General features: G+C 46.3%; 2 long non-coding RNA genes across 2 annotated transcripts; both read right to left on the bottom strand.

Moving 5' to 3' along the window:
- Positions 1-3463: 3463 nt before the first annotated feature.
- LOC121826532 (uncharacterized) lies at positions 3464-7427 on the bottom strand. Its single transcript, XR_013047553.1, has 2 exons — positions 7268-7427; positions 3464-3737 (listed from the first exon to the last, which is right to left on the bottom strand). It is a non-coding gene; the product is annotated as an uncharacterized LOC121826532 (long non-coding RNA).
- A 4438-nt stretch (positions 7428-11865) lies between these two features.
- Positions 11866-15836, bottom strand: LOC143270380 (uncharacterized). Its single transcript, XR_013047552.1, has 2 exons — positions 15677-15836; positions 11866-12092 (listed from the first exon to the last, which is right to left on the bottom strand). It is a non-coding gene; the product is annotated as an uncharacterized LOC143270380 (long non-coding RNA).
- Positions 15837-21137: the final 5301 nt, after the last annotated feature.

Genomic DNA, 21137 nt, shown 5'->3' with positions numbered 1-21137 from the left:
GAGGATTAAGGAGGTTGTTATTGCCACCTTGTCCCCACATGGATAATCAATTAGTAATATGCTGTGGGATGGTCTGGTCTCTATATATGTTGTAATGATGTGGTGCCACTGCTGGTCAATAAGGAAGCTGTTTTGGCAACACAGGATAAGAGCCATGTTGGAAATCCAAGCAAAGATACAGGGAGAGGAAATGTGGAATCAGGGAGCAGCTGAGAACTGGGGGGGGGGGGGGGAATGGAGGAAGATGTCATGGAGCACAGGTAAGGACAGGAGACAGGGTGATACAAAGATGAATAGAAATGGGTTCATTTAAGATGAAAGAGCTAGCTAGTAAGTAGCCTGAGCCATAACGCAAGCAATTTGTAATTAATGTAAGCCTCTGTGTGTTTATTTGGGAACGGCTATGGGACACAGAGAAAGTTCTGGCTATAGGAGTAGACATACTCCTCTCTAAATTATAATTCTTCATAATCTCTAGTTTTATAAATGTCTTTCACACACACACACACACACACATATATATATAAATATATATTTATAATATATATATCCATATAGAGGGAAGGAATGAGATTCTTTCAATGATATAGACCCTTTTGCTCTGGATTTGGGCCTTCAGGGGACTAGTTTGGGCTCAGAATAAAGAGATACATGGCTAGATGTAGAGCCTGGATGACCTGAGGTCAGTCTGAGAACCCTGGTAAACATGCAGCACATTCAAGCATGTGATGGTAAATCTAGTGCCAAAGAGGAAGAGACAGGTGGAGCCACAGGGCTTCCTGGCCAGGAGGTCTGCACAGTTGATGATGCCCTGGTCCAATGAGAAACCTTGTCTTAGAGGAGATAGATGTCATCCAGAGGATGATGCCAGAGGTAGTCCTCTGGTCTCCTCATACACACCATATCTAGGAATCATCAAATGCCCAGACCTAGACCAGTGACCATTCTCTGGCCCGTGGGTTAAAGGTGAAGCTGATTGGCAGGTAGGACTGGATTCACACTGCCATGTTCTCTGTCCTCCCTACCCCCACCTTCTGTGTATGTTTCACACTCTTGTGACGTGGCACAGGTCAGCTTTGAACTCATGATCCCCTAGTCTTAACCTCCACAATGACAGAGGCAGTCCTTTGTCCCTCTGGGACAAATATCCTTCACCTTTTTCTCTCCCTCCCCTCTCCCATGTCCCTTTTGGGGTGATATTTTGGTTGTGCTCTAATAAATGAAGCTCAGACCTGGAGATCAGCGTGTGGAACTAGACACTGGCAGCCAGGCAGTGGAGGCACAGGCCTTTAATCCCAGCACTAGGGAGGTGGAGACAGGAAGTGATAAGGCTGGGCAGAGAGAGGACTATAAGGCTGCAGGAGACAGGGGCTCAGCCCCCCTTTCAGGCTGAGGAGTTGGAGAGGTGAGAGGTGGCTGTGGCTGCTCCTTTGTCTCTGGGATCTTTCACCATTTACCCCGATATCTGACCCCGGATTTTTACTATTAAGACCAATAAGAGCTGGTGCTACACCTTACCATTCTCCCTCATACCCCATCTCTTCACCACCACATCCTAGCCCATCCTACCACAGACCTCCCCTTCTCCTCTAAAGTCACCCCTGCAAGGGCATTGGTGCTGCTTTCTGCCTCCGGCCACCGTAACTTTTCTCCACTGGCTTAATAAAGGAATTCTCTGTGAAAATGAGTGTTTGAGTTTGTGCCTATTCGATGGTCCTAGAGGAAGCCCCCACTATTTGGGTTCACCTTCAAGGCAGATATCTATGATTCCAGGCCAGCCTAGTTTACAAAACTAATTCCAGGACAATGAAGGATACACACAGAACACCTGTCTCAAAAAAAAAAAAAGTTGTTTTAAAGAAAACCAAACAAATAAACAAAAGCTAACACCCCTCAGGGTGAGGATGGCAGCTGGCAACTGTCTTTCTCTGTCTCAGCACAGAGAGGTCTGAGACAGGATGATCACACCTTCCAGGGCAGCCTGAGATACACAGGATGTCCCCATCAGGAACAAAGACAAGGAAGGAGGAGGAGGACAAAGGGAGAGGCCCAGTTCCTCCCAACACTGGGACTGTCACCTGCTCAGCAGCAGGATGGCTCACACTGCCTTTAAACAGGCCCATCTTGTTGTACCCAGAGTCCCCCAAAGACCATCAAGAGATGAAAACCAATGCAAAAGCAAAGAGTCTTTTTATTGTTGGGACTTAACTCGGGCCTCTCTGTCCATCTGACACAGCAGCAGACAGGAGAGACCCTGACTAACAGTGGGGCAGAGTTTTATACAGGCTAAAGCAATGGGGGGGCTTGATGCCTACAGAAGACATAGGAGCAGATTTGGATTGCTTGATGTGAGTTGCAACCATGTTAATAACCTTTAATTGGCTAGGGTTAGCTGGGGGTTATAGTTATCCATTTTAGGTCAGGCCTGGAGAAGTCCCAGGCTTTGTCCTTGAACTGGTGCTGAGGCTGACAGGCCTAGCATATACTCACTGTGGGGGCCTGATCATTGGCCCAGGCTTGGTACATCCTATCTCCCTGCCCCTGCTGACAGTGACATCAGTGATTCACCGATTTTTGTTCATCACCCACTCAGAAACTGCTTGCTTAGTCTCAGGAAACTGAAATTGAGGCCTGATCTCTGAATGAAGCCTTAGCAGCCTGTTGTGGCTTCTGTTTGGTCCACTCAATCCCTCAGGACTCTAGGAGACAAAGCTGGGACTCTTTCACTGCATGGTCTGGAAACTTCTGCAAAGACAGTAGGGTAATCCACATCCATGGAGGACCCCAAGGCCACCTCTCCCCAACTTCTCAGAGTCCACTTCTCTGCACAGCCCAGTGCTCACTAATCCCTCACTCAGACGCTATTCCAGGGCCTGGACCTCACCCCCACCCTTCCTTGGGATCAGAATTCTACAAATCCAGGAGGAAGAGGCAAGTGGATATCTGGGAGTGATAATATAGTCTGGTCTACACAACAAGGCCCGAGTAACCTTGGCCAGATTGAGACCCTGTCTCAACTTGCTACACACACACACACACACACAGACACACACAGACACACACAGACACACACAGACACACACACACACACAATCTCAATGAACTCAGCCAGGCTATACTTCTCCATGAGCTGACTGACTTACATGTTACCATAGCACCACAGTGACCTCCCACCAGGGGAAGGTGGTTACCAGTACCCAGGCTTATCTTCTACAAGCAGGTGGCAGATGTGCCAGGGCCACACACTATCAGTAATTTCAGAGAAGAGCTCTGTGACAAGAAGACCTTAGGGAGTGTATCAGAAAGGCCAGGCTGGTGGCAGGATGGCGCAGTCCCTGCTGGCCCATCCCCCAACAGCCAGCAGCTCTGGCACTAACACCCCAGAGTTAACCTTCAGTCTGATTCCAGTCACCCCGATACAGATGCTCATTATAGACCCTGAAATGACTCCATCCCAGTCCAGTTCAGGGGACCAGTGACTTTATTGGGGTCCCATGTTCATGGGTGACTCATCAGCTGCATCCACAGGAAATGCACCACAACATTGTGCTGATTCATGACAGCTGCATCCAGGAGGTCCCCTGGGCCAGTTTGCAGCCAGGTCCATGGAGGAATTTTCTCTCCCCTTGTATCCCCAGCAGTAGTTCCCTGAGGCTGAGGAGGGCACTGGAGGCTTAGAACTTCCTGGTTCTCCTTCGTCCATCAGGCCAAAGGTGTTTCAGTCAGAGGGGTAACAGCTAGAGAATAATAAACAGTCAGAAGGTGGTCTGAGCTGTCTACAGATTGAGAAATCCAAAACACAGATTGGCCCACCTGATACGTGGTTGTTCTCGGAAGAGGGCCCTTCCTGGGAGCACTCGGAAAGAGTGAGCTGGGTATTGTCAGATCCCTCACTGGGACAGGCTGCTCATGGTTAGTGGGGCCTGGCACCACAGCAGGGCCCCTCCCAGTAGGGCCCCTCCCAGGAGAAGCAGCAGGGAGCTGAGCCAGCCCAGGTAGAGTGAGGCTCCCATCTCTGGTTTCCACTGGGGGACATTTGTAGAGTTGTTCATTCTAAGGATGACATTGTGTGTTACCCAGGACACAGACACCAGCAGCAGCAGACCAGCCCCCACGAACAACCCACTTGCCGCCATCTTGATCTTTCCTTCATTGTTCATATTTGACTCATCTGTGATTAGCTTATCTCTGATCATGTACAGCAGCAAACCCATTGAGATGATGATGATGCAGATTACCACTAGAACACGAGATGCCTGCAGCTCCTTTGGCAGGACCAGAAGTGAGTTGTAGGGCATGCAGCTCACGTTCTGGAATCCTTCTGCATCACAGAGGTACCACAGGCCCTCCCAAATGCTGGTGTCTTCAGAAACTTTCGTCACTTGCCACAAGGGCAAGCCACAGCTGATAATGGCCACTAGCCAGCCTAGGAAGACCAGAGAGAAGCTGGCTGCTTTCAGATCTCTTCGACCCATGATTCTCTCTCTGATGGACACAGCACACAGAAGACAGTGGAGATCTGACTCTCAGCTGCAAGATTGAATGGGCTGAGGATGGATTTTCAACATGTCAATAGCAAGCTGTCCTGAGGACCAGGTCTCTACACAGTCAGACACACAGGCAGCAGGTAGGATTTCAGCAGTTATCACAGGGCCCTGGGTGTTGTAGGAACTTAGCAGAATCACTGTGTGGGATAGAAATTAGAATAAACAGCTATTTTTTAAAAGCACTTGACCTTGAAGAATCATTGTGGAAAGCAGTGATTGTTTAGCTAAAGGTGCTCTGCAGCCATCCCATGACTTTGGAAACAAGATGCCTCAGGCACACCTGAAGCTCTAGTATTATTGGGTATTTTACACAATACATAATACAGGACTAGAGTCGTGGAGACATGTGATACTCTCCTGCCCCGCCTGCAGGGCTACAACGGGTTCTCGACCACCCTAATGAGGGAATGTAGGGACAGGAGATACAAGGAAATACACCAAGTCTAGATTCTGATCAAGGTGCAACTTTATTTTTCTCCAGGAGGGTTTATATAGTTCCTGCAGTGTGGGGGGAACAAGAAGTGGTCATCTGCATAAGGTGGGGCAAGCTAACAGGATGTTTGTAAAGGATGTTTACAGGGTGAAAGGGTCAAGGGCTCTGACTCAATGTCCTGTTGCTAGGCAACCTGATTGTAAGATGATCTAGTTTCCTGTCTTATGGGGGTCTGTATTTTTCCACTAACTAGAGATTCTGTCCTTGTCCCTGACACTCTCCTTAGGTGAGACATGTTAAGTCAGAACAGGGGCCTTGGTATGAGGCAATACTTTATACAACTTTCAATAAATATGCCTTTATATGGCTTTTCAGGGTTCAATCCATCAGAAGAGGCAGAACATTTCTACTGCCACATAGGCCTTAAAATTCTATCTTGGAATGTCTTCCTTCTTCAACCTACCCAAACTACATGGTCCACCCTGACATTGGCCCCCAACATGGGGCCTTGGAAGAGATTAAGCTTGCATGAGGTTTGGAAAAGGGTGGGAAAGAGCGAGGAGTTTCTGTGTACAGGCCTCATGGGATCAGATCTCTGTACTCTTTTTAAAGTGTGTGTGCATATCAGTGTGTGTGGGTACATGTTTCTGTGTGTTCATGCACAGGTGGGCACAAGAATGTAGACACCAGAGGACAATCAATGTTGTCATCTTCAGGAACTCTATCTACCACCTTTGAGATGAGGTACATAAATGGCCTCCAGTTCACCAATTAGCTGACCAGTGTTCTATGAAGTCAAGTGACAACCCTCCTAATTCCCTAAGCCATCCTAGGGTACTGAGTTCTGGGGATCTGAGGACACAATGCAAAAAAGGCACATTGGTCAGCTGCACACCAGAGACCTCCTGTGGTCCCATGCACTGCTATATCTGATGTGAGGTTCCATCTTGTCAACTTATCAGGATGTAGAATCACCATGGAAACAAACCTCTGGGAATATCTGAGAGAATTCCTAGACTGGGATACTGAGGTGAGAATCCTCACCCCGTGGGCAGCACCATTCTATGGTTTGGGGTCCCAACTGAATGGAAAGTAGAAAGTGACTGTGAGCCCCGGCATCACCTCCCTCTGCTTCCTGCCTGTGGATGTGATGTGACTGCCTGCCTCGTGCTCCTGCCCCATGACATCCCAGCGACAACAGACTGCATCTTGGGAGGCAAATAAAGTTTTTCTTTGTCCAGGTTGTTTTGTGTCAGTGTTTTATGACAGACAGAGAAGGCAAACTGTCTGGCATGATGGTGCAAACACCTTTAGTCCCAGCACTTGGGAGGCAGAGGGAGTCTATCTCTGTGAGGTCCAGGCCAGCTTGGATACAAATGAGTTATGGACCAGATAGGACAGAGTAACACTGTCAGAGAGGGTAGGGGAGAAGAAGAGAGAGGGAGAGAGGGAAAGCGAAAGGAAAGAAGAGAGAAAGAAAGAACACTCAGTCACACTAGAACATGGTCTGAGCTGAGTTCAAAGATAAACAGAGACAACTTGTAGACAGAGGCCTACTTCCTGCTCTCCTGCTTAGTTGAGGAAGCCAGGGCTGTTGCTGGGACTGAACAATTCATTCTCAGATGGGGCCTTCCACAAGGGCAGGGCTCCTCCAAGCATCAGCAGGATGGAGCTGGCCCAGCCTGCGTAGAGCAAAACATCCTACTTTGCTTTCTGCATGGAGCCCAAGACTGCATTCGAGCATCCATAGATGAAGTTGTGTGTTCTCCAGGACATGGACACCATTGGCTAGAGGCCAGCACCAGGATCAAGGCACCCACCCTCCTCACAATCATGACATCACCTCTGTCATTAGGCAGCCATGACAGCACTCAACCTCAAACATACACAACAGCAAACCTATTCCATTATACAGAGGACCATGAGGACCTGAGACACCTGTGGGCCCTGTGAACCTGGTACATTTGCCATAGACCCCACCTAACATTAGATTCTAGCCTTATCATTCATGAAATATTGTCACCCTTCACATGGGTAGCACATAGCTCCAAAAGATCACCAGTCAGCTCAATTTGGACACAGAAATGCAGACCCATTACAGTGCCTTGAGAGCCATGGCCCAGAGTCACTGCAGTTAGGAAACGGAGACAGTGGCGATCTGGGCTGAGCTGCAGGATCCCAAGGACTGATGATGGACAGAGCAAGTGTCCGTTCAGAGAAAGCCTTTCCCTGGACACAGACAGACACAAAAGCAGACAGAGACTCAGTCCACACCAACAACAATTACCTCTGTAGAAGCAGATGTCCGCGGCAGCAGTGTGAGGACAGCAGTTGACAGAGGCATCTGGTGATAGAGATTGGGGGAGTCTGAGTCTATGACAGGGGGTGGGGCACAGGGTGGAGCTTCAGATCATTGGCCTCACAACCAGCCTGTACTTCGTTATGTAAAAAGTGTATCTCTCTTTCTCTCTCAATCTCTCTCTCTCTCAATCTCTCTCTCTCTCTCTCTCTCTCTCTCTCTCTCTCTCTCTCTCTCTCTCTCTCTCTCTCTCTCTCTCTCTCTCTGCACATGCTTAGAATTTGTATGTGGAATCCCTAGGACTCCCTCTAGCATCATCCTTAGGATGCCATCTACATCCTTTAAGACAAAGTTTCTCATTGGATCAAGGCTCATCAACTGTGCAGACCTCCTGGCCAGGAAGCCCTGTGGCTCCACCTGCCTTTTCCTCTTTGGCACTAGATTTACCACCACATGCTTGAATGTGCTGCATGTTTACCAGGGTTCTCAGATGGACCTCAGGTTCTCCAATCTCAGGCCCCAGACCCCAGTTTGTGTATTCTGAGTCCAGAAGAGTCCCCTGAAGGCTGGAATTTGGAGCAAAAATGTCCATATCATTAAAAGAAACTCCTTTCTTCCCTTTATATGGGTACTCTCATACACACATTAGGTACAACACAGTTATATAACTATTTATAGTATAAAACAATATTTGAGTGAAATAGATCGTCCCTACTCATTATTTTTTGGCCTAAGCAGAGACAAGTTTGGAAAAACAGACTGCTCTGTCCCCAGCTTCCCTGCTCTGTTCACAGCCAGCTCATGTCCACGCTGGACCAGTGACCATTCCCTGGCCAATGTGTTGCAGTAGAAGACTCTGCATGATGATTGACAGGTAGGACGAGATTCACATTGTCAAGGTCTCTGTCCTCCCTACTCCCTCATTACATTTTCAATGGCACACTCCAGTGACGTAACACAGGTCAGTGTTTACCTTATTTTCTTTTCTCCGTGACCTCCACAATGATAATGCTCTGGTGTACTACACCAAGGCCCTGGATTGTTCCCTTTGTCCTCTAGAGAAGTGTCCAGCATGATGAGCCGATAGCCTGGGCACCAATGCTTGGGAGCAGAGGTGACAGAGAAGAACAGTGACATGGCTGGGTCCCTGATGGCATCACTGAGCCCCAGACCACATTGACCACTGTGTTTTCTACATTGGACCTGAGCATGTCTTCTCCTGAGGGACCTGCCATGCAACATTCATTCATGTGCAGTGGGAGCTGAAGGTGTCCCCACACACTCTCCTCACACCCATTAACAAGGACAGATTCCAGAGTGGAGTGTGGATGCTCCCCTCAAAAATCAGGGTTTCCTGACAGCCTGCTGCACACTTCCCACACCAAATATGACCTGGGCACAGAAGTGTACAGTGTCAGCAATACTGAGGTAATATGGGACACCCAGAGACAGACGAAGACAGTGTCTTAGAGTTTCTACTGCTGTGATAAATACCATGACCAAGAGCAGCCTGGGGGGAAAGGGTTTGTCAGGCTCATGAGTCCCTGGTCACAGTCCACTGAGGGAGGCCAGTGTTGTTGGTTATTTCACTCTTTTTTGGGGGGACATCCAGCTCCCAAATAAATTACACATGGATGCTTATCTCAATTATGAATGCCCGTCCTTAGCTCTGCTCAATCTCTTGCCAGCTTTCCTGATCTTACTTTATCCCCTCTACCTTTTGCCTCTGGGCTTTTCCTTTTCTCTAACGTCTGTAAATCTTACTCTTACTCCCTGGCTGGCTGTGTAGCTGGGAGGCTGGACCCTGGAGTCCTCCTCCTCCTCCTCCGGCTGCTGGATCTTAGAACTCTCCTCACAGTTTTCTCCTTCTATTTATTCTCTCTGCCTGCCAGCCCCGCCTCTCCTTTCTCCTGCCTCGCTATTGGCTGGTCAGTTCTTTATTAGACCATCAGGTGTTTCAGACAGGCACAGTAACACAGCTTCACAGAGTTAAACAAATGCAACATGAACAAAAGTAACACACCTTAAAATATCAACCACATTCTTCCCTTTTTGTCTAATTAAATTAAAGGCTTAACTTTCACATAGTATAACTACATACAACAAAAACAGTTATCAAGTAAGAATTAATTTACAATATTCTGTCCATTTGTAGTTAGCATATTCAAGGAAAATGATGCATTATCTATTCTGTCTTAGTGAATCCAATGTTTTACACCTAACTTACTTTCTATCATAACTAAGGAAAACTGCAACTATAACTTTTTAGTCTTCAACTTCATGAAAGACCCAGAAGGATGTAATATTACCTAACAACAGAGACGTTTGGCTGCTGGACAGTCACCCAAAGTTCCTCTGCAATGTTGGGGCAGTCACCTTCAGCATACAAGCCTAGAGTATCTGGCAGACTTTTCTATGAAGCAGGAATTTTGGACTGTCCTGCCTTGTTTTGGCAAAGTTCAACAGTTCTGTTTCCTCTGTGTCCTGCATGTCCAGTCTGCACGGCATATTGTCAGCAGTCAGAGGCAAGAACAGTTTCTCTGCCCAGTGGCTACCCTAGCCACGACAAAAGCAAACTCCATAAGGAGTTTCTTCAGTGCCCATCATCTCTGAAGTAAATTGGGGCTGCCTGGTGCAAGTGCGTTACATCATCATGAAAAACTTTTAAGTTAACGAAACATTGAAAATGCCATACTCTGTGGGCCTTTAAAAGTTTGAAGACCATCTATCTATCTAAAATATATCTCTATATGACCTGAAAAGCATACATAACCTAGCTACAGTTTTGATGGTTATAAATGACTAACCACTAATCTATGTTCCTGGTTATCTTATATAATTTATAAAAACAGATTTCAAAAGCTAGAATTTTACCTTACATTTTAAAATAAACTGCATAGACAAAATACCTTAAACACAAGCAGAAACACATATATAACATATAGTAAAAAAAACAACCTTAACTTTGCATCACTATACAAAACAGTTTGGACAATGGTAGAAACATATATATGATGTAACTTTAAATTTGTATCAAGATTCTATGTTCCCATAAACTAGAACAAACATCCAAACCCACCAAATAACCAACAGCCAACCACAGCCCCCAATTCATGGGAATGTTGATGTAGTTTTCTCCATACTTCTTCCTGCTGTCTGTGGAGGAAGTATCTTTAGGGTCCCAGAGAGAAAATTTTGAGATAATGACTGAGTCCTGGGAAAACCAGCTTTAACCTTTGCTGATAGGTATCACCTGTCAAGTCTCAGGAGGTCTTGCCTGATGAAACCTGATCACTTTAACCCTGAAGGAATCCACAGTCTCTCATCCTCTGTGGGATCAAAACCCAAAGCATTTTTGATTTCCATTTGACAATTATATGTTTTGACTTCTTCTTTAAAATAATATCTAGATTGGTTCTTTTTAGCAGTCCAGTCCACAGTCCCATGTGTCCTAGCAGCTGTCTTTGGCTTCTCAACAGTCCAAACATTTAAAATCAGCACAAACAGGATCCAAACTACGGATTCCCCCTCTATGTAGAAGGGTTTTTATTCTTAGATTTTATTCTCTCTTTAAAGATTTCATTTCATGGGCTGGAGAGATGGCCCAGAGGTTAAGAGCACTGACTGCTCTTCTGGAGGTCCTGAGTTTGATTCCCAGCAACCACATGGTGGCTCACAACCATCTGTAATGAGATCTGATGCCCTCTTCTGGCCCGCAGACATACATGCAGGCAGAACATTGTATGCATAATAAATAAATAAATCTTAAAAAAAAAAATAAAGATTTCATTTCATAAACTATTAGTTTCTTTTTCTATGACTGTACCCTTTTCTTTTCTTAACCCTACGCACACAGTTAAACACACTGTAACCTGCTTAGAGATTTTTCTTTTCAGATCTCTTTTACTGCGTATCTCTAGTCTTTTTTGACCATAGGAGCAAACCCTAGACTGGTTTGGTACACCTGGAACCTCCCAGCACCCTGTTCTTGACTGGATCCGCCCACTTCTCCAGATGTGGAAGCCAAGCAGAAACTCAAGGCCCTCAGAGGTTTGTCTGACCAGGAACTGCATTCAGCTTTCCTAGTTCTCCAGAATGCCAATGCTTGCACTGCACCAGGCATTATTCTTTAGTTTTTTGTTCCTTCTTAACTGTTCAAGGGCTCTGTAACCTGCAGCAATGGACCCGCCAAAACTCTTAAAGGAGCACACACTCCATCTCAATGAACTCAGCCAGGCTGTACTTCTCCATGGGCTGACTCACATGCTACCATAGCACCACAGTGACCTCCTGCCAGGGGAAGGTGGTTACCAATATCCAGGCTTATCTCCGGCAAGCAAGAGGCAGACTTGCAAGGGCCACAGATTATCAGTAATTTCAGAGGGGAGCTCAGTGACAAGAAGCTCTTAGGAAGGGTGTCAGAGGGAGCCAGGCTGGCACCTGGCTGGCTCAAGCCTTACTTGCCCATCACCCAGCAGCCAGCAGCTCTGGCACTAACATCCTAGTGTTAACCTTCAGTGTGATTCCAGTCACTACAGATACAGATGCTCAATGAAGACCCTGAAATGACGCCATCCCAGTCCAGCTTAGGGGAGCAGTGACTTTATTGGGGTCCCATGTTCATGGGTGACTCATGACAGCTGCATCCAGGAGGTCCCCTGGGCCAGTTGCAGCCAGGTCCATGGAGGAGTTTTCTCTCCCCTTGTATCCCCAGCAGTAGTTCCCTGAGGCTGAGGAGGGCACTCGAGGCTTGGAGCTTCCCGGTTCTCCTTCTTCCATCAGGCCAAAGGTGTTTCAGTCAGAGGGGTAACAGCTAGAGAATAATAAACAGTCACAAGGTGTTCTGAGCTGTCTACAGATGAACAAATCCATACACAGAGACTGGCCCACCATATGCATTGTTGATGTCTGAGGAGTGTTGGGAGAATTCCACAGAGCTACAGCCTGTGTGACCCCAGAGTGTTAGCACCTAGCTTAGATCTGTCCTTTGTGATTGCTACCTCCTGTCTCCTGGACCTTCTCTTTGAAGTCTTATCTGAGAGTTTCCTAGGGGTTCAAAGCCCATGAAAACTTAGATTAGGAACAGCCCAGAACACTGTGGTTGTTCTTTCCAGAGAATTTGCTTTTGGCATCATCCCTTTGGGGAGCTTAGATAAAAAGCTTTGGTGTAGGAATTGACATGATAAATGTGTGAATCGTATAATAATGAAAGGGCCCTCTGCTAAGCTAGAGTGGAGCAGCCCATAGAGACCAATCCCCCCTGCAGCTGGGAAAGGCTAGACTCATCCTTGAGGTGCTATTCTCTCTTCATTCCAGTGACTTGCTAATTGAAGCTCACTGATTCCAGATATAAAGCACAGAGGGCTCTTCACAGGAGACCTCAAGAGGAGTGGTCTGGTCAATCTTCCTTGGGCCCTCACAACACAGCAGGGCCCCTCCCAGGAGAACCCCTCCCAGCAGAAGTAGCAGGGAGCTGAGCCAGCCCAGGTAGAGTGAGGCTCCCATCTCTGGTTTCAATGGGAGAACCATCTGAGGGTTGGTGATGCCAAGGATGACATTGTTTGTTACCCAAGACACAGACACCAGCAGCAGCAGACCAGCCCCCAGGAACAACCCACTTGCCACCATCTTGATCTTTTCATTATTCATATTTGACACACATATGATACGTTCACCCCCAATCATGTACAGCAGCAAACCCAGGCAGATGATGAAGATGCAGATGACCACCAGAACTCGAGACACCTTCAGGTCCTGTGGCACTACCAGGTGTGAACTGTACTGGATGCATTTCAGGCTCTTGAGTCCATTAATCTCACACAGGAGCCAAAGGCCCTCCCAAAGGTTGGTCTCTTCAGAAAATTTCATCACATGCCACAAGGGCAGGCCACAGCTGATAATGGCTACTAGGCTGCCCAACTTGATCAGAGAGAAGCTGGCTTCTTCCAGTACCCGGCGACCCATGGCTCATCCTCTGCTGGACACAGGACACAGAAGACAGAGGGGGCCGGGCGGTGGTGGCGCACGCCTTTAATCCCAGCACTCGGGAGGCAGAGCCAGGCGGATCTCTGTGAGTTCGAGGCCAGCCTGGGCTACCAAGTGAGTTCCAGGAAAGGCGCAAAGCTACACAGAGAAACCCTGTCTCAAAAAAAAAAAACCAAAAAAAAAAAAAAAAAAAACCAAAAAAAAAAAAAGACAGAGGGGACCTGGCTCTCAGCTGCAGGGTTCACAGGGCTGAGGATGGATTTTCACCAAGTCCATAGTGAGCTGTCCTGAGAACCAGCAACAGAAATGAGGGTCACTATAGAGTCAGACTTGTCCCCAACAGGAGGGACCTCAGCAGTTGACACAGCGTCCTGGTGAAATAGGCTAAGCTGATATGGGATTTGGCAGAGGGTGGGGAGAGGGAGGAGTTTCAGGGCACAGGCCTCATGGGATCAGATCTCTGTACTCTTTTAATGTGTGTGTGCATGTTGATGTGTGTGGGTACATGTTTCTGTGTGTCTTCATGCACAGGTGGGCACAAGAATGTGGACACAGAGGACAACCTCTGTTGTCATCTTCAGGAACTCTATCTACCACCTTTGAGATGAGGCCCCTCAATGGCCTTCAGTTCATCAATTAGGCTAAGATAGCTGGCCAGGGTCCTGGGTAGTCAGATGACAACCCTCCTAATTCCCTAAGCCATCCTAGGGTACTGAGGTCTGGGGATCTGAGGACACAATACAGAAGAGGCACATTGGTCAGCGGCACACCAAACAGAGACCTCCTGTGGTCCCCTGCACTGCTATATCTGATGTGAGGTTCCATCTTATCAACTTATCAGGATGTAGAATCACCATGGAAACAAACCTCTGGGAATATCTGAGAGAATTCCTAGACTGGGATACTGAGGTGAGAATCCTCACCCCGTGGGCAGCACCGTTCTATGGTTTGGGGCCCCAGCTGAATGGAAAGTAGAAAGTGACTGTGAGTCCCAGCATCACCTCCCTCTGCTTCCTGCCTGTGGATGTGATGTGACTGCTTGCCTCATGCTCCTGCCCCAAGACATCCCTGCCATGATGGACTGTATCCTGGGAACCAAGTAATCCCTTTCTTTGCCCAGGTTGTTTTGTGTTAGTGGTTTTTTTTTTTTTTTTTTTTTTTTTTTTTTTTAAGATTTATTTATTTATTGTGTATACAGAAGAGGGAGCCAGATCTCATTACAGATTGTTGTGAGCCACCATGTGGTTGCTGGGAATTGAACTCAGAACCTCTGGAAGAGCAGTCGGTGCTCTTAACCTCTGAGCCATCTCTCCAGCCCCTGTGTTAGTGTTTTATGACAGCCAGAGAGGCAAACTGTCTGGATGGTGGTGCAAACTCCTTTAATCCCAGCACTTGGGAGGCAGAGTTAGTCTATCTCTGTGAGGTTCAGGTGAGCTTGTATACAGATTGAGTTATGTTTCAGCTAGGACAGAGTAACACTGTCAGAGAGGGTGTGGGGGAAAGAGAGAGAGGGAGAGAAAGAGAGAGGGGGTTAGGGAGAGAGAAGGAAAGAACACTCAGGCACACTAGAACAGGGTCTGAGCTGAGTTCAGGGACAAACAGAAACAACATGTAGACAGAGTCCTACCTTCTGCTCTCCTGCTGGGTGGAGGAAGCCAGGGCTGTTGCTGGGACTGAGCATCTTATTCTCAGCTGGGGCCTTCCACAAGGGCAGGGCTCCTCCCAGTATCAGCAGCATGGAGTTGGCCCCCCTGGGTGGAGCCAGACACCCTACTCTGCTTTCTGCCTGGAGCCCAAGAGTGCACCGGAGCATCCACAGATGAAGTTGTGTGTTCTCCAGGACATGGGCACCATTGGCTACAGGCCAGCACCAGGATCAAGACACCCACCCTCCTCACAATCATGACATCACCTCTGTCCTTTGGCAGCCATGATGACACTCAACCTCAAACATACACAGCAGCAAAACCATTCCATTATACAGATGACCATGAGGACCTGAGACACCCGTGGGTCCTGAGCTGATGTGACCCAGTAGTCATGGTCCTTAGACTGCATGCTGCATTGTCTGTGAACCTAGTACATTTGTCATAGACCCCGCCTAACATAGGACTCTAGCCCTGTCTCACATTCAGGAGACACTGTCACCCTTCACATGGGTAGCACACAGCTCCAAAGGGCCACCAGCCTGCCCAGTCTGGCCACAGAGGTGCTGACCTGCTGCATGGTCTTGAGAGCCATGGCCCAGAGTCACTGCAGTTAGAAAAGGGAGACAGTGGAGATCTGGGCTGAGCTGCAGGATCCCAAGGACTGATGATGGACATAGCAAGTGTCCGTTCAGAGAAAGCCTTTCCCTGGACACAGACAGACACAAAAGCAGACAGAGACTCAGTCCACACCAACAACAATTACCTCTGTAGAAGCAGATGTCCCCGGCAGCAGTGTGAGGACAGCAGTTGACAGAGGCATCTGGTGATAGAGATTGGGGGAGTCTGAGTCTATGACAGGGGGTGGGGCACAGGGTGGAGCTTCAGATCATTGGCCTCACAACCAGCCTGTACTTCGTTATGTAAAAAGTATATGTGCCTGTGTTTCTCTCTCTCTCTCTCTCTCTCTCTCTCTCTCTCTCTCTCTCTCTCTCTCTCTCTCTCTTTTTCTTTCTGTGTTTGTGTGTGTACCTGTGGGCACATGCTTAGAAGGAATGTGTTCTTGGAGACGCTAGGACTCCCTCTGGCATCATCCTTAGGATGCCATCTATCTCCTTAAAGACAAGTATCTCAATGGACAAGGCCTCATCAACTGTGCAGACCTCCTGGCCAGGAAGCCCTGTGGCTCCACCTGTCTTTTCCTCTTTGGCACTAGATTTACCATCACATGCTTGAATGTGCTGCATGTTTACCAGGGTTTTCAGACGGACCTCAGAACCTCCAAGCTGTATCTCAGTGCTGGGTCTCTGTATTTTGAGCCCAGAATAGTCCCCCTGAAGGTTTGAATCAGAGCCAAAGCATCCATACCATTGAAAGAATCTCCCTCTTCCCATGTATATGAATGCACACATATAAATGCATTGAATTCAAGACATTTATATAATTAGATATTATATAAAATGATAATATAGAAAAAAAGAGCATGTCTACTGTAGCCAGAAGTTTTTCTGTGTTCCACAGCCATTCTCAAATAAACACACCGAGGCTTACATTAATTACAAACTGTTTGGTCTATGGGTCAGGCTACTTGCTAGCTAGCTCTATCACCTTAAATTAACCCATTGATATTAATCTATGTATCACCACGTGTCTCGTGGCTTTACCTTTATATTACATCTTCCTTCGCCCGGCATTGCTCTGCTTCCTCCTGACTTCACCATTCTGCTCCCTGCATCTTTGCTTGGATTTCCAACCTGGCGCTTACCCTGTGTTGCCAATACAGCTTCTTTATTAAGCAACAGTAGCACCACATACTCACAGCATACAGAAAAACCATCCCACAGCACACACATAACTGATTGGTCCATGTGGGGATGAGGTGACTGTAGCTGGAGAATTTCTCTCCAGTTCCCACCAAGCCCCGCCAGTCCCAGATCCCACTCATAAAATAAACATACAGACGCTTATATTATTTAAACTGCTTGGCCATTAGCTCAGGCCTATCAAAGTCTAGCTCTTACTCTTATATTTAGCCCATTTCTATTAATCTATACTTCGCCACGTGGCTTGTGGCTTACTGGTACCTTACATCTTTCTTGTCCCGGTGGTGGGTGCAGGCAGTCTCCCCTCTGCCTTCCTGTTCCCTCAATTCTCCTCTGTTAGTCCCACCTATACTTCCTGTCTGGCTACTGGCCAATCAGTGTTTTATTTATACAGAGCAATATCCACAGCACTTCCCCTTTTCTTCTTTTTCAAAAAGGAAGGTTTTAACTTTAACAAAGTAAAATTACATATAACAAAACAATTATCAAGCAAGAATTACAGTTACAATATTAAAGAAGATATCCTATCTATCTTATATTTGTGCGTCTAAGGTTTCATATCTAACTTATCTTTTATCATAACTAAGGAAAATTGTAACTATCTATCTTCAAGTACATCAAAGACCTCAGAAGGATACAATATTACCTGAGAAATGGGAGAAGGATGTAAGCAACTTTTGGGAGTCTTGCAGGGTAGACAGAGACAGCTGACAGCCTGGACAGTCACCTCATGTTCCTTTGTAAAGTTGGGGCATCTGTCTTCAGCCCACAGAGTTAGAGTCTCTTGGTCATTTTTCTCAGTGTTTTGTAGAATGTCTGGCAGTTTTCTCTGAGAAGTAGGAACCTGAAGGACCATTTTGTCAAGCAAAGTTCAGTAGTCATCTTTCTATGGGTCCTGTATGTCCAGTTGATCAAGCAGTCCAGGCAAGAAAAGTTTCTTGCCCAAATGCCTATTTTTGCCAAGGTGAAGATAAACTCCATATGGAGTGTCTTCGATGTTCATCCTCCTCTCTGAAGTAAATCCATTGTTGCCAGGAGCAGACATGTCTCACTGTCCAGAAAGTCTAAATTTTTAAAAATATTTTAAATACCATATTCTGTAGGTCTTTGAAGTATTTGAAGATTTCTTATCTATCTGAAATATATCTATGTATACTTGGAAGACTTAACTAACATGGCTATAAGTATGATTATCATATATGACTAATTATTAATCTATTTAATTATCCATTCTAATCTAAATGAGTTACATAAACATAATACCTCAAATGAGAATAGAAATATATATACAGTATAACAAAATTGTTTAAACTTGTATCAAGAAACTAAAATCTATACCAATGTAAAACATTTTAAACATAAACTAAAATCTACACCAAATGTAAAACATTTTAAACAAGTTGTTCTTTAATAGTAGGTTCATTAATCTACCCTTTTATCCTATCATATCTATATCCTATATATCTATATCATATTCCCTTTTCTTGTTTTTTTTTAAAAGATTTATTTATTTATTATGTATACAGTGTTCTGCCTACATGTGTCCCTGCAGGTCAGAAGAGGGCACCAGATCTCATTATAGATGGTTGTGAGCCACCATGTGGTTGCTGGAAATTGAATTCAGGACCTTTAGGAAGATCAGCCAGTGCTCTTAACCACTGAACCATCTCTCCAGCCCCTCCCCTTTTCTTCTTTAGAAGGAGATTGCAGCTGGGTGGTGGTGGCGCATGCCTTTAATCCCAGCACTCAGGAGGCAGCAGCAGGCTGATCTCTGTGAGTTTAAGGCCAGCCTGGTCTACCAAGTGAGTTCCAGGAAAGGCGCAAAACTACACAGAGAAACCCTGTCTCAAAAGAGAGAGAGAGAGAGAGAGAGAGAGAGAGAGAGAGAGAGAGAGAGAGATATTGCATTTATAACCAACTTGTTTTAAATAAAAATATTGGTTTTTCTCTGTCCCACAGCAGAGGGCTCTTCTGATATGGGAAAAAAATATCTTTTAACCTTTTATTTTAGGAATATGTTTGGGTTTAGAGAAGGAATGAGCCAATTCCATCTCCAAAGCCAGCATGGTATATTTGGGAATTTGGGCGTAGCTTCTCTTACTACTTTCTGCTGGGGGGGGGCGGGTGCTGTATCTTATGGGGACACAAAGAAAATTATAGGACTATGGAGTAGTCTGTGAGGGTGTATCGTCTGAGCCAGTTGCCTTGAAACGGTTCTGGATGTTGGATCATCTGGGCCATGGTGTCATCAGAGACCTTTCAGGGGGTCTTGGCTGGTGAAACCTGATGTATCTTAATCTGGCACAAATCCATAGCCTCTGGCTTTCTGTGGAAACAAAAGCAGAGCCTCCTTTCCAAAGCAACATATCCTTATATCTAAATTTTGAAGTCAAGGTACCTTTAAAGTATACATTTTGGCATAACTCAACAGCTTTTATAATCTAATGTTTTTCTTCAGTTACGAATATCAAAGATAACATAATCCAGATTCTCTGTGTGGTAGCCATCTTTATGTGGCTTATTACCTGTACTGTTGTTTTAAAGACTTTATTTTTAAAAACTATCTATTTGTTTATATAACTGTATATATTCCTTTTTCTCTCTCTTTCAAGCCTACGTACATTTTTACATACATTGTAATCTATTCCATCTGAATCAGTCGTATTGTGAACCTATTGCTTTAAACTGCACCATTCTAAGACTGAAACGGTGCTGTGGCTGCTGGCTCCGCCCACTTCAGCTTGGCAACATGGCGGTGGTACGTTTTCTGCCAGCTCTGGGAGCCATCAACTCTCAGAAATAGTGGGTCTATGCTTCCATCAAAGCAGCATGTAGCCCAGAAACCTCTTTTTATTTTGTACTAGCAAAGGCTAAATCCACCACACAGCTTAAATGTGCAGCCATACTGCAGGTGAAGGGCACACGCCAGGAATCCGCCAAGGTAGATAGTAGCTCAAACACGCAGGCTTCGTCTAACTTGAAAGAGACAACTAGGAGCAGTTTTTAGCTCCATTTTAGAATCTTTTTACTCAGGTTTTAGGTGGAAACTCTTGCCAACCCATTGGGCACCATTTGTAGCTGGAGAATTTCTCTCTAGCTCCTGCCAAGCCCCGCCAGTCCTGGATCCCACTCATAAAATAAACATACAGACGCTTATATTATTTAAACTGCTTGGCCATTAGCTCAGGCCTATCAAAGTCTAGCTCTTACTCTTATATTTAGCCCATTTCTATTAATCTATACTTTGCCACGTGGCTCATGGCTTACTGGTACCTTACATCTTTCTTGTCCTGGCAGTGGGTGCAGGCAGTCTCCCCTCTGCCTTCCTGTTCCCTCAATTCTCCTCTCTGTTAGTCCCGCCTATACTTCCTGTCTGGCTACTGGCCAATCAGTGTTTTATTTATACAGAGCGCTATTCACAGCAAGGTGACAATAAAACCTGCTTGGTCCCCAGCTTCCCTAGCTAGCTCTCGGCCATGATATGCCCAGCTCTGACCAGTCATCTTTCTCTGACCAGTGGCTTGCAGTAGAAGGTGACTGGCAGGTAGGACTGGATTCACACTGCCATGTTCTCTGGCCTCCCTACTGCCACCTTCTGTGTATATTGCACACTCTTGTGACATGGCACAGGTCAGCTTTGAACTCGCGATCCTCTGCCTTAACCTCCACAATGATGATTCTCAGGTGTACACCACCAAGCCCAGAGCTCTCCCTTTGTCCTCTAGAGAAGTGTCCAGCATGATGAGTTGACAGACTGGGCACCAAGGCTTGGGAGCAGAAGGTGACAGAGAAGAACAGTGACATGGCTGGGTCCCTGATGGCATCACTGACCCCCAGACCACATTAACCACTCTGTTTTCTACATTGGACCTGAGCATGTCCTCTCTTGAGGGACCTGTCATGCAACATTCATTCATGTCCAGTGGAAGCTGATGGTGTCCCCACACACTCTCCTCACACCCATTAACAAGGACAGATTCCAGAGTGGAGGGGTCATGCTGCCCTCAAAAATCAGGTTTTCCTGACAACCTGCTGCACACTGACCATACCAAATGTGCCCCAGGGACAAAAGTGTACAGTGCCAGGCAACACTGAGGTAAGGTGGGACACCCAGAGACAGACAAAGACAGAGTGTCTCAGAGTTTCTACTGCTGTGACAAATACCATGACCAAGAGCAGCCTGGGAAGAAAGGGGTTGTGAGGCTTCTATACTTCTGTGGGAATTCTGCCTACACTCCACAGACAAAAACAATGCATAAGGTGGGCCAGTTTTTCTGTATTTTGGATTTGTTCATCTGTAGGTAACTCAGACACAGACACAGACACAGACACAAACACACAGACACAGACACAGACACACACACACACACACACACACACACACTTTTTACATAAGGCAGTACA

The sequence above is a fragment of the Peromyscus maniculatus genome, chromosome 23 (genome assembly GCF_049852395.1).
Source record: "Peromyscus maniculatus bairdii isolate BWxNUB_F1_BW_parent chromosome 23, HU_Pman_BW_mat_3.1, whole genome shotgun sequence".
Lineage (NCBI taxonomy): Eukaryota > Metazoa > Chordata > Mammalia > Rodentia > Cricetidae > Peromyscus > Peromyscus maniculatus.
Note: the sequence above shows the minus strand (reverse complement) of the source record. Positions and strands in the feature narration are given on the sequence as shown.